The sequence below is a fragment of the Mesocricetus auratus genome, unplaced genomic scaffold (assembly GCF_017639785.1).
Source record: "Mesocricetus auratus isolate SY011 unplaced genomic scaffold, BCM_Maur_2.0 Super-Scaffold_100028, whole genome shotgun sequence".
Classification (NCBI taxonomy): domain Eukaryota; kingdom Metazoa; phylum Chordata; class Mammalia; order Rodentia; family Cricetidae; genus Mesocricetus; species Mesocricetus auratus.
The window spans coordinates 1,330,388-1,343,953 of record NW_024429209.1 but is presented as its reverse complement, the minus strand read 5'-3'; the positions used below and the strand labels follow the sequence as shown (position 1 = coordinate 1,343,953).

The 13,566-nt window shown below is 42.7% G+C and overlaps 1 long non-coding RNA gene across 1 annotated transcript in view; it reads left to right on the top strand.

Moving 5' to 3' along the window:
* Positions 1–10,634: 10,634 nt before the first annotated feature.
* Positions 10,635–13,566, top strand: part of LOC121134496 — a 43,602-nt gene continuing 40,670 nt past the window's right edge. Inside the window, exon 1 of the long non-coding RNA XR_005871587.1 lies at positions 10,635–10,853. This is a non-coding gene — a long non-coding RNA (uncharacterized LOC121134496). The remainder of the gene's footprint in view (positions 10,854–13,566) is intronic.

Below are 13,566 nucleotides of genomic sequence, written 5' to 3'. Positions count from 1 at the left end.
ACAATTTTTTTGTTTTGTTTTGTTTACTTGTTTGTTCCAAGACAGAGTATATCTGTGTAGCCCTGGCTAGTCTATAATTTGTTTTGTAGACCAAACTGGATTATCTGCCTGCCTCTGCCTCCTGAGTGCTAGGATTAAAAGCATGCACCACCACTGACAGGTAACAAAGTATTTTAAAGACTTGTATACATGATATTTATTGCACTTGGAACCCTTGAAAACTGCATTTATATCCTTAGATAGGAATAGGAGGCAGATAATTTTTACAGAACAACCTACAGACCACCATCTATTGAGTGGTGCCTGTGGCTGCTGGCTGTGAACTCTCATGTACCACTTTCTTCTGGTCCTGGATCACAGAGCATGATTGGGTCACATTTGCATGAACACATGAGAAAACAAGACTCTTCTCTGGGCTATTTAAATCAAATTACCAGGAATGGAAAAAGAAAACAATGAAGCCTGATTTCCGTAAATGCTGAAATCTGGGGAACATGTGTAATATCACACAGACAAAAGGAAGGGATCGAGCAGACAAAAGCAGAGGAAAAGGAGGAGAGAAAGCCACAGTGGCAATATGAGAGCAGAAGACCACGTCAGAGTAGACTGGAAAAACAAAAACAAAGGCTTTCCCGAATGTCTTATTTCACATGTAGTATTCATGCAAGAACCTCGGGGGAGAAGGGAGAAGCTCTTCTTCGTAACATCATTTGAGCTTCATGCCTGGTTATCATCAACTCATTACTAATAATGTTGTTGTTTGCAAGGAGTGATTCTAAGTTATTTTGACAGGCTCACCATCATCTGTAATATTTTTGTGAACGCTGTACCTCACTCAGGTCTATCAGATGCAGGAATCCAATGCAATGACTTTTAAACGGAAACCTGAAGGCTGACAAGAATGGGCAAAGAATAGTCCAGGCTGAGGAAGAGTTCAACTGGGATTTCATCAAGGCAACTACTTCTTAGTTGATGCAGGCAACGTTCCGTACAAAAGATTCGTCTCTCTCTCAAGTCCTCAGAGTTCACACTGATAGCTGCTAAGCATCCTGGCTCAGGAGAGGGCAGAGGCTATTGCCAACAGATGGGCCAGAGTTACTCTTGAGGCCAGGCCTAACCCAGTCCTGGTATGAGAACAGACTATGGGGACGTGAACTGAGCTGTAGGAGCCAGCGTGGCTGAAGTGGTTTCAGTTGTCCTCAGAGGTGGATATTTAAATGTAATTGTCTAGATCTTCCTGACATAACCATTGTTTTTCACTGTGCAAGTTTTTGTGGTGATTTGGTAACCTGTCATTGACTGCCCCACCCCACCCCCACCCCTTCTGTGATTTCTCTGCTGCCGCCATCCTCATCTCCATGGACATTTCCCAGGCCAGATGTGTCAGAGTCACCCTTCCACCATTTGTCAGGAGCAATAGATCTACCCTGGCACTGTGGCTTTGGTGATTGATCTCATGGCCACTGGCTCCCCTGCTCAGTCTCTGCCTCAAGCCTCACCAGCTCAATCTGTTCCTGTCACATTCATCCTTTGATGTCTACCCCAGCTCTTCCATCCCCTAGCGCTGAATGTCTTTCTCTGTAGAGGAATTCCCATAAAGCTGGCGCATCCTCAGATCTCAGGAAGCAGCATCAGCCTTTGTTCCTGTCCTCTGTCTTCTCCTCTCAGCAGCCACTCACTCTCCGCCATCTTAATTCTAATCGTTTCCAGTGCTTTAAGGTGTTCCTCGAGTCAGTCATTCATTTATTCAACAAAGGTGAATCAAACGTCTGTTATATGTTACAGTGATGGGCACTGAAGATACTCAGTGAGCAGGGACCCAGACTCTGCCCTTGTGGAGCCTACATGTTCACACAATTATGTCAGAATTTTAACAAAGGACCATATCAGCCAATGTAAGACAGGGAGATTTCTCCAACACAGATTAGGTAAGTTTCTAAGCCTGAAAGCTGGTTTTCACAATTAGATTGGTAACCCTATAGACAACGTATTCACCATAGGTCTGGAGTAGTTAGTAATGGGAAATGTGGTTGGAGACATTTAGAACACTTGTGGGGGTCTTCAATGCCAAGATTACAAGTTATTTTTCATTTTTGTCTGGCTTCAAACAACTTTTATTTATCAGAATACAAATAATATATCACACAACATTTTCCACTTTTTGTCTAAATTAAAAGCCTATTAGTTCATGCCACAGCCAAGCCCTTGTAACATCCTCTTTACTGCCTCTTTTATAATGACTCTTCATAGCCTCTAAGAAGCAAAGATTCCTTATTTTCCTGTTTGTCTTGCCACCTGCATAGAACTATTTTGGCAAATATATCAGGACAGGAAACCCAAGCTCTATTTAATTGTCCTAACCTCAGATCAGTTACTTCCCACACAGAAATCGGGTGTGACTGGGAAGTAAGCTCATTTCAGCCCAAGCAGACAGGCAATGGAAGAAAGGGTGGGCTCTATCACCTGTGCCTACTTCGGGAACCTTTGTCCAAAGCTGCCTGGCTGCACATCTCAGGAGAACACGAGCACTGTCGTCCCTGAACTTGACAGCAGGGCTGCACTTCGCCTCTCTCCCAGCTCACAGCTGGGGTCCCCACTGGAAATCTCTTTGTGCTGCCCACCTTCTTCCTGTCAACATCTGCTTTGGAGGCAGATGTGGATGAAGTAAAGTTTCTGAGCAAGTAGGGAAGGCCCAGAGACAACACTTCAAAGTACAGCTGTATCCTTTCTCCTCATGCCCCGGGCTCTACAGACTTGAGCTTTGGCTTCTCTCGAAGCTGGTGCCGGTCTCCTCCCATCTAGAAGAGCTGTGGCTCCTCAAAGGGATGTGGAAGTTCTTGTTGACTGACAGCCATCTGAGGAGAGGCAGCCTTGTCTTGAAGGCAGGCCAAACATTTGTTGATGTTCTTTGCCCCCTCCAGGAAACTGAGCTACTGACAGCTCCCTCCTTCGTCCTGGGGCAAATCAGAGAGGCTTTACAGGGCAAAGAAGGCCCAGCAGAAAGTTGGCATTTCTTTGTTTCTAAGCCATTTGTCTTGTCTTCCTTCCCTAGCCTTGCTGAAGTCTAAGCACTTTCGAAACACGTGTAGTTGGTGGAGAACCGGGTGTTAGTAACATAAGTGGAACCATGTGTGTACCTTGAAAACCATTTTGTGTATCTAGAACTAACGTAATGCTTGCAAGGTAAGGAGTGAATTACAAGGCGGCTCCAATATGAGCTAAGCCTAAGGCAGACTCTCATATGTCCATGAACCATCCAAGCTGGTTCTCGTATGTTAAAAAATAAACTCTAACCTGTAAGCCAAGAAAGCACAAAGCCAAAGCTCATGGGAATAATACAAATACTGGAACTTTGGAGGCAGCCCTAGGATCACACTACCAGGCTTCAGAGATATGGCTTCTTTACCTCTGCAACGATCCCTACTGGCAACAGGATTTTGAGACTGGCAACTGTAGTTCTGACATTAGTGACTAGTGACTATCAAGTTTCTTGGCAATGTTGCTGAAATCACACAGGCCTGCCCTTCATCACTAACCACTGACCAAATGCTCTCAAGGACCTTGTGCAACTTCAGACAGTGTCATCCTCCTGGCCTGCCACAGCTGAAGAGCCTCCCAGAAGATGTTGGTTGAGTTTCCTCCCAATGCGCCCTCACTGGAGAGGATTCCTCAGTGGAACCCTGCAAAATTTCCTAACCCCCTCCCACCAAGAAGCCTGTTTTCAAGAGACTTCCATAATCTTTACAATGGCATGGTAATGTAATGAATGCTTGTGGGAATAAACCAAACATATTCAAAAGGCAAATCTCATGTGGACATCCTAAATGTGAGGGCCTCACAGCCCACAGCCTCTGCCTTCAAGCAGGGTAACTCAATTTTGCTATTTAACCCCTTTCAAATGAGCGCAGGGCTCTTTATTCTTATGCGATGAGAAGTGTCTCTAAAGGCACATTGGTTTGAAAGACTTATCATAGCTGAGGAACAGCTTGCATTCCCATCATTAAATATGAAGCTCCAAATTAAGGCATCATATATTCGTATTTGTACATGGAAAGTGCCCCTGGTAAACTTAACAAAAATGTCTACACAGTGAGTTCCAGGCCAGCATAGGTTACACAGTGAGACCATGTCAAAAATAAAATTACAAATGAATGAACGAGAAGAAGAAAATATGCTGGATGAGATTAACAAAATTTAGATAATGCTTGAGAGCTATGAGCTGAAATAAACCCATTTCTCCTCAAGTCATTTCTATTCATAACGTTTCATCACAGCGGTGAGAAACCCAACTAAGACAGGTAGTACGGTCATATGTGGAGAATGGTAATCCATTCACTGCCATTGGCTTGTAGAATATGCCTATGTGGGAGGAGAAGACATAGACTGGGAATTAAGATGTTTAACATATAGCAAGTAGCCATGGGCCAGGTGTGGTGGAACATACTTTTAGCCTTAGCACTCAGAAGGCAGAGACAGGCAGGTGGATCTCTGTGAGTTGTGAGTGAGCCTGATGTACTTAGTGAGTTCTAGTCCTGCCAAAGTGACATAGTGAGACTCTGTCTTAAAACAACAAAACAAAACAGTAGCCATAAGATTTCTTTAATTCACATAGTTACAAAAAAGGTTTATTCTATGAATTTTTCTTTTTAAATCTCAAGTCTAGGGGCAGGGGAGACGGCCCATTTGGTTATTTGCTATATAAAAACTTAGTGCCGCGCATGTGGTGAGTCGGGCAGATTCAAGTGTCGTAGATTCTGAAGCTTGTATGCCTTTCTAAGTTTTCTGTAGGTAAGAGAGTATGCACTCAAAAATGCAACATTAAGTAAGAAGAGGTCACTAAAGCAAATGTTTCCTTATCTTTGCTGAGTACCCAGCTCTGAGGAGGCCCTGCCTTCTAGGGGGGAGTTGCCTAAAATGGATGACTGAGACCTGCAGGCACTGGTGTTTTGCCATGCCATAACTGAATATGGCCTAGAATGAGTCCAAATTAGTGTGGCATGAAACTAAGGCTTTGTACCATCAGGAAGGACTGAGGAGAGGGAGAGGAAAAAAAAGGCTTGGCAGACCCCAAGGATGTGGTAGAAAGGCTGGATGAAGGCATACGCTTCCCTCCTGGTGAGGTGACTGCATAGGCCAGGTCCCGAGACCAGAATCCGGGAAATGAAAGGAAACACTTTGTGACTAGGCCTTGAATGGTCTTAAATACAATATAGGACATTGAGACAGAGATTTTTTTCCTTGTGGCCACAAGATTTATTTAATGGCATGGACATACACACAGACAACAGCACAGCAAGGACTTGAGAAGGGTTCATGATCCAGTGCCCAGACAGATAGCATGGCAGGGTCTCTGAAGAGAAGAATCAGAGAGCCCACATGGAAATGTGAGTCTCCTTACACCTTTCTGGGGAGGTTTCCCACCTCTAGCATGTAATCAGGAATTCTATCCACAAGCAAAAGACAGGGAGGGCCAGGCAGCAATACCCAATTTGGTGGAAACCCACACTTCTCTGGGTAGGAGATCCTGGCACCTGAAAGTGTTAGCTAGAGGCTCACAGTGTCTCAGTGGGTTCCTGCTGGTGTCTGTGAAAGAGAGAGAGAGCTGCTGCAAGGCACTGTGGGCTGAAGAGCTGCTGGATTCTAACCTTTCATCCTTGTGGACCTAGTCCTACGGTCAGGGAACCACAGATGACTAGAACGGACTGAAGATGAAGTGCCCTACTTAGATGCCAGCTTGAGACACTGGTGTGATCAGATAGGCCAGGTGTCAGCAAACTACATCAGCTAGCAGGTCAAATCTAGCCCGCCTCCTGATCTGTAAATAAAGTATTATTTACAAATTACTTGCATGTTGTGGTGGTTGCTTTCCTAGAAAGAGTTGAGACATTGACACAAGAACTTACATTTCACAAGGTCTTCACAATAGCAGCAGATGATCAAGAAAGTGAAAATTGCTGGTGGGGTGGTTCACCTGTAACTCCAGCATGTGGAAAGATCAGGAGTTCAAGGCCAGCCTAAACTACACAAGAAAACTGTGCTGGCTCATTTTATGATAACTTGACATAAGCTAGAGTCATCTGAGAGGAAGGAACCTCACCTGAGAAAATGTCTGTGGGGCTGGAGAAATGGCTCAGAGGTTAAGAACACTGACTGCTCTTCCAGAGGTCCTAAGTTCAATTCCCAGCAACCATGGGGTGGCTCACAACCATCTGGTGCCCTTTTATGGCATGCAGACAGAACACTGTATACATAATAAGTAAATAAATTTAAAAAATCAGACTATATGCAAATTAGTAATTGATGTGGGAGGTGGCTCAGGCCAATTGTGGGTGGTGCTATCCTTTGGCAGATGGTTCGGGGTTCTATAAGAAAGCAGGCTGGGACTGGAGAGATGGCTCAGAGGTTAAAAGCACATGGTGGTTCGCAACCATCTATGAAATCTGGTGCCCTCTTATGGCATGCAAACATATATACAGGCAGAACACTGTAGACATAATAAAAATAAATAAATAAAAAGAAAGTAGGCTGAGTGCATCATGAAGAACAACCCTGTAAGCAGCACCGCTCCATAGCTTCTGCATCAGCTCCTGCCTCCAGGTTTTCCTGCTGTGACTCAAGATGTGTAAACCAAATAAACCTTTTTCTCCCAGGTTGCACTGGTTGTGGTGTTTTATCACAGCAATAGAAACCCTGACTAAGACATGGACAAAAAGCCAAGAGCTAGGTGGAGAGTGCTTGCCTAGCATGCACAAGGCCCAGGGTTAAATAGCCAGGATAGGGAAAAAAGAAAGGAAGAGAGGGAGGGAGAGAGGAAGGAAGGATTTCAGAAAACTATGGAATTTTATGAGAAAACAATATAAAGCTGTGAGATAATATTAAAATATCCAAAACTGTTGACATGTAAAGTCTGTTTATGAAGAAAATAATTAAAGTTTTATTGGAGACTGTTCTGAACAATCTGGTATATTTATAGCTTCTTTAATAAAGCTGGAAGGCAGATTTGGAAGATGTTACTTGAAGTGTTTTCTTAGTTTGCAGAGTCTGCCTTAGGATAATTTAGGCTGGAAGCCCACGGTCCTGTCCTACAGGTCTCCAGTCATTCTCTGTTTCCTCTGGAGCTCTTTGTTTCTAAAGCTTCCTGAAATCAACTGGGCCAATTATCTTCCACACAATTAAAGTCAAATGCTCTTTAATACAGATGTTTCTCCTTAATCTTGTGCGTTTTGCATGGCCCCTTTCTCTCTTAACTAGAGCTCATGTCCTGTGGCTAATGAACTTGCAAATTAGTACCCCAGAAAAAAGTTTTCAGGGTCTTCACTTTCATAGCAGTGTTAATTCCTCTGTTTTTTGCAGCCCCCAAACACCTCTGGGTTCGAGAAAATGTCCCTTTATAGTCATTTTTTAATGAGAATAGGTAAAACAGTTATATATATAGGGAAATGGATTTAGAGAAGACAAATAAATGCAATATTTCAAGTAATGACAAACAATTTCTCATTTTAAATCTCATTTTAGGCTGCAGAGGTGTCTCAGCAGTTAGGGGCACTTTGGTTTGGTTCCTGGCACCCACATCAGGTGACTCACAAGCTCCAGGGCCCCAGTGCCTTCTTCTGGACTCTGTAAATACTTGCACACATATGGCATACATATATAACAGACACACACAAAACAAAAATAAATAGCTCCTTTAAAAATAAAAATAAGCCAGGCATTGGTGGGGCATGCCTTTAATTTTAGCACTCGGGAGGCAGAGGCAGGCAGATCTCTGTGAGTTCCAGGCCAGCCTGGTCTTACAGAGTGAGTTCCAAGACAGTCTCCAAAACAATACAGAGAAACCCTGTCTTGGAAAAATAAATAAATAAATAAAACAAAATAAAAGGGACTAGAGAGATGGCTCAGAGGTTAAGAGCACTTGCTGCTCTTGCAAAGGACCTGGGTTCAGTTCCAGCATCTCACAGAGGCCCACGATCATCCCTAACTTCCAGTCCAGGAAATGCAATGCCCTCTTCTGGTCTCTGCAGGCACTGCAAGCACGTGGTGCATAGACAAACATGCAGGCAAAGCACTCATACACATAAAATAAAATAATCTCCTCTTCTTTTTTTGAGACAGGGTCTCATTATGTAGCCTTGGCTGGACTGGGATTCACTATGTAGACCAGGCTAGCTTTGAACTCATAGAAACCCATAAAGGTCACAGAATAAAGTTCCTAATGTAATACTGGTGAAAATAGTGTAAGTAAAGAAAAAAAAAGATAAAAATGCAGAAAGAAGTGATAGAAAATAATGAAAGTGGAAAATCACAGAGTGCTGCAGGCAGAAACCATCAATAAATGCTAAATTAAGAGGTGAAAGTATAATGAAAATGGTACATTTGAAAATATGCCTACAAAATATCTGTCTGCTATAAAGGTTATACTAATAATTTCAAAGTTGAGAAACTTGAGAAATACTACACTAACTGGGATCTTTGGATTAATATCACCAATAATAAGACACAAGGCTATGGACTCCATGGGAGAAGGGGCACATCAACACTTCTGTGTTGTTCTTGCTAAAATTAACTTTAACCTAATCATGAGGCAGCATCAGGAAAAGTTTTATAAAATATGTGGTCAGTATTCTTCAAAGTATCATGACAGAAGAGACAAAAAAAAAAAAAAAACCAAAAAAAAAAAAAACCCACCAGAGGCACTGTCACCAATCAGAGGATAACAAGGAACTGTGACAACTAAAGCAGTGTGCAAACCTCAGCTGGCTCTTAGATTATGAAAATGATGTTGGTGAGAAAGAACACTGTCACTGACTGTATTGTTCCCTCAGTACAAATGTGCTGGCGTTGATCACTATACTATGGTTCTGTAAATTGTTAGTATTAAAGAAAGTGAGGTGAGACATGCCTGTGATCCCAGAAGCTGAGCGGCTGAAACTCGAGGAGCCTGAGTTCCAGGCCAGTGTGGGCTGCTTAATAAGGTGCTGCCTCAAAAACAAAACAAAATCATCCTTGGTTCAATTCCCAAAGCTGAGAGCAAACAAAAACAGGGCTGGGAGATATCCCAGTGTAAAGTGCTTGCCACACAAACACAGGACCTATGTTCTGATCCGCAAAACATTGTTTTCCTCCACTTCAGCAGCTGCTGTCCTACTCGGCTATTGCAACTCTGCAGCTACCAGCAGCATTTCCTCCGCACTGGCTGCAGCCAGGCGGGAATTCTGTTCCTTCAGGCACCAGCGTTCTCACAGCCACTAAAGGAAACTTGATCTAGATTTCTGTCTATAGAACTCAGGAGTCAAAGGTGAACTTTTGCTCACTCGGAGAGGCTGAAGAGCAAGTAGTTAAACTTTTCTCCTTGCTTGTGTCTCCTGAAAAACAGGGTGTCCTTCTCCTCAACCCCTACTAAAGAACCCTCGATACACTTAATTCCTCTCTACCACTTCCTGTCAGCTAGTTACTGATGCAACCTCTGACCCCAGGTTAATTTTATTTAATCAAACAATTGCAACACATCTTTCCATCATTAACAAAAGCCCCAGGAAAAAATGTAACACATTCTTACATGGCTAAAATAATAATCCACAGCAGCCATAAAAAGCCGGACTTGGTAGCATCTGCTGTCATCCCAGGGTTCCCACAACAAGACCGAAGGCAGAGATGGGAGTATCATGGGCCAATTATCCTGGTGTACCCAGATGCAGACAAGAGACCCCGTCTCAAAGAAGAAGCAGAGAGAGGACTGACACCTGAGTCTGCGTTTGAACCTTCATATAACACCATGCATACAAACAGAAACATACATGCACATGCACACACAGAGAACAAAGGAAAAGTGAGACCACGGGCGTGCAGAAATGAAGGCTTGCAGCTTTCCCTAAATAACTATGAATTAGGGGCCCCAGGGGTGATTCAGTAGGTCAAAGCCTGCTGAGAAACATGGGGACCTGAGTTCAGATCCCCACCACCCAAATAAAAGCTGGCAACCCCAGTTCTGAGGGGACAGAGACAAGAGGCTCCCTAAAGCTCACTAGCTGGTCAGTCAGCCTAGCCAAATCGATGGGGTTTAGGTTCAGCAAAGAGATCATCTCAAGTAGTAAGATGGAGCTCAATAGAGGAAGACATCAATACTTAGCCACTGTACCCATACACGCACATGTGTACACACACACACACACACTTCACACATGCATAAATATCCTAAATTATCTCAAAATAAAAAGACATTTAAAATAGGAATGATGGTCCCATGACTTTTGCCCCCTAGGGACTTCGTGTTTGTCATCAGTACTACCACTCAATTGATCTTAAAGTGAGTATGTCACTCAGGTGGCAGGAGCAACAGAAGCATTTTCTCCCTTTGGTGGTAGAAGTCAAAGAGGTTCAAAGGTTGAGAGGGGTTGGTTGAGAGGGAGATTCTGCTGCTACTATGTTGTGGAAGGGCCACAAGAAGATTCATGCATACTGTCTTCTTGAGGTGAGGGAAGTCACTAGCAGTCAATGGTCAAATGAAGAAACCTGAATTCTGACAGCAACCAGAACGAACTTGGCAGTAGAACCTTCCTTCCGATGGGAACATCCCCTTTGTTGGACCCGCAGTGAGCCAGGCTACAGCAGGTCAAACTTCTGGCGAAGGATTGAGAGTTAACAGCTCCTAAATTCACAGTCTTTGGTTGCATAACAATGAAGTCTAATATCATTACCAGTCCCCGACTGGATGAAAAAGCAAGACCAAACTGGATGCTGCTCTCCAGAAAGCTCATGGAGTGCAAAGGCGGATCGGACTGAGGGGCCACAGGAAAGCTCAAGCGACTCTCCAAACACCCGAAAAAGTAACCCGAGGACACAGGAGGACAGCACAGGTATGGGGAATATTTCTTCACGATAAAAGAGTATGTCACTTAAACAAAAGCATGTTAGTCTTGTGCTGTAACTCAGGGCAGAGCACTTGCCTAGCATGCATGAGGCCCTGAGTTTAATTCCCAGTACTGCCAAACAAACAATTTTTTAAAAAAACGTAACATTTCTAAATATATATTCATGCAACTAAGGGTTTCAAACTATAAGTAAAAGTTGTCAAGGGAAAGGAAGAAGTAGGTGAACACAGCTTCTGCTCGTGTGTCTGCATCTTCCTCCTGAACTGGATGGACTGGAGTCACAGAGTCAGGGAGGGAATTGTGAATAGCACAAAGGAAGCCAAATGGACCTGACTGCCGCTATTGAATCCCCCACTCCAAAATGAAAAGTACACATTCTTTTCAAATATAGCTGGACTATTCATTAATGTAAACCATATGCTTGACAATAAAAGAATCTTAGTACATTTTAAAAGACCGAAATAATAGAGTCTGATATAGCCACAACAGTATTAAATTAAGAGCCACAATGAAAAGTTATATGGAAAATTCTCCAAATGTCTTGAAAACAAACACACCTGTCTCTTAAAATCCACAAGTCTAAAAATAGTTAGAAACTACTTGAAAGGAAAAATAATCGAAACCACATATTGACATGGGTGGGTTGGACCTGCAGCAGTATTTTGAAGGAAACTGATACTTAGAAAAAAAAGTTTACTTTAACTGTGTGTGTGTGTGTGTGTGTGTGTGTGTGTATGCCTGTGCGCTCGTGAGCCCGTGTGTTCATGTGCATGTGTGTGTGCATGCACACTAGCTTGATGGCTGTGTGTTTCTCACCAACAACCAGACACCAAAAAGAAGTGAAACAACATTTTTAACATGATAAGCAAATGCTATCCCAGAATCCTATGTGCAGTGACGACAGCCAGGCTAGATGAGCATGCAGTAAGGATACCCTGAGGTAGAAAGAGACAAGAGAGCAGCTGCGGGGGACTTGCTCTGGAACAGCTGCTGAAAGACCATTTCTTCAGGAATGATGCCAGAAGGGTACAACGACAAGAGGAGGAAGGAGGAGTGACAGACCGGGAGCTGGCTAGGTAAAACAATTCTCAGCCCTTCCTCGCTGAGGTTTCCCCACCGTTTGGTAAACTCACTCAGCAGGGAAGGGTGCTTGCTGCCAAGCCTGACAACCCTGAGTTCAATCCCTGGACCTCACATGGTGGAGGGAGACAACTGGTTCCAGCAAGGTGTCCTCTGATGTGCTGTGACACAGGTGTCTCCTCCCAAAATAAACATAATTTAAAAACATCTAAAGTGCTTGAGGGTTAAAAGCAAAGGCTATAATTTTCTCTGATGGGGTTTTCTATGTGTAAGTGTACAAAAACAAACAAACAAAAAACCAGATAACTGCATTGTAAAGTGGGAAATTAAGGAAAAAACATACTAATGGTATGTTCCTATACTCCCCTTGAGCTTGTAAAACACTGGCTGTCCAAGATGATAAACCAACACATAGAAACAAAGGTCAATAAGAGAAAACAATTAAGTCATAGACCTTAATTCTAGCATACATTATTATATAAAATATCACGAAGTGAAAAATTGTCAGAATGGGATTTTTTAAAGTTTATTTTATGTGTGTTTTTGCCTGCACATACATATACATGCATCAGCTTCCCTGGATCTGGAGTTCCAGATGACAGTGAACCATCAATATGGGTGATTGGAATTGAACCCAGGTTCTCTGCAAGAGCAGCAAGTACTCTTAACTGCCGAGCCATTTCTAAAGGCCCCAGGAGAATTTTTTTTAAATGAATCAACTGCATACTATCTATAAAAATTTTTTTAAAAACTCTCTAATGTCATAGCTATGTTAAAGTTCATACCACGAAAACACTAGGCAAACAAAACAAAATTGAATGTGGTGATATCTTGGGAGGGGTTACTTAGGCCAGTTAAGAATTTTATTTACAATTGAATGTTTGAATCAATAGCAACCAAGTTGATCTTCAGAGCAAAGGAACTAACAGAAACAAAGTTATTGCATTATAAAAAGGTCAATTCAAAAAGAATCATGCATTTACTTTTTCAATAATTTTTTAATTATTTCTAACTACAAGGGTTTATTTGCTTATTTCTTTTTTTGTTCTCATATTCAAAATGTTTTGTTATAAGATAAATATACAAAGTATACCCTGGAGAAAATATTTACAACACACAATGTCTGACGAAATAAAAACCTCTCTATATAAATAACACCCACTTGATAATAAAGTCAAACAGGTACAATTTTTAAAGGTCCAATGGGTGTGATGGTGCATGCTTGTAGTTCTAGGTACTCAGAAAGCTGAAGTGGGAGAATGATTTAAGCTGAGGAGCTTGAACCCACCCTAGGGGACACGGCAAGACCCTATCTTTGCAAACAAGAAGGGCCAGTGAGGGGCTCAACTGGTAAACGCATTTGTATAAGTTTAAAGACCTGATCCCCGGACCCACGTAAAGCTGGAAGGTGAGAACTGACTCACAAAAGCTGTCTCCTGACCTTCACATGTGTACCATGGCATGCACGTGTGCACACGATGACACACACACACCGTGGATGTATGTGCACCCACACAATTTTCTTTAAATACTAAACTTTGGGACAGGGACAGTAAAAGAAGATACATAAATGACCAATAAGCATTATGCAACAAAGAAACAAAGCCAAGTGGGACAT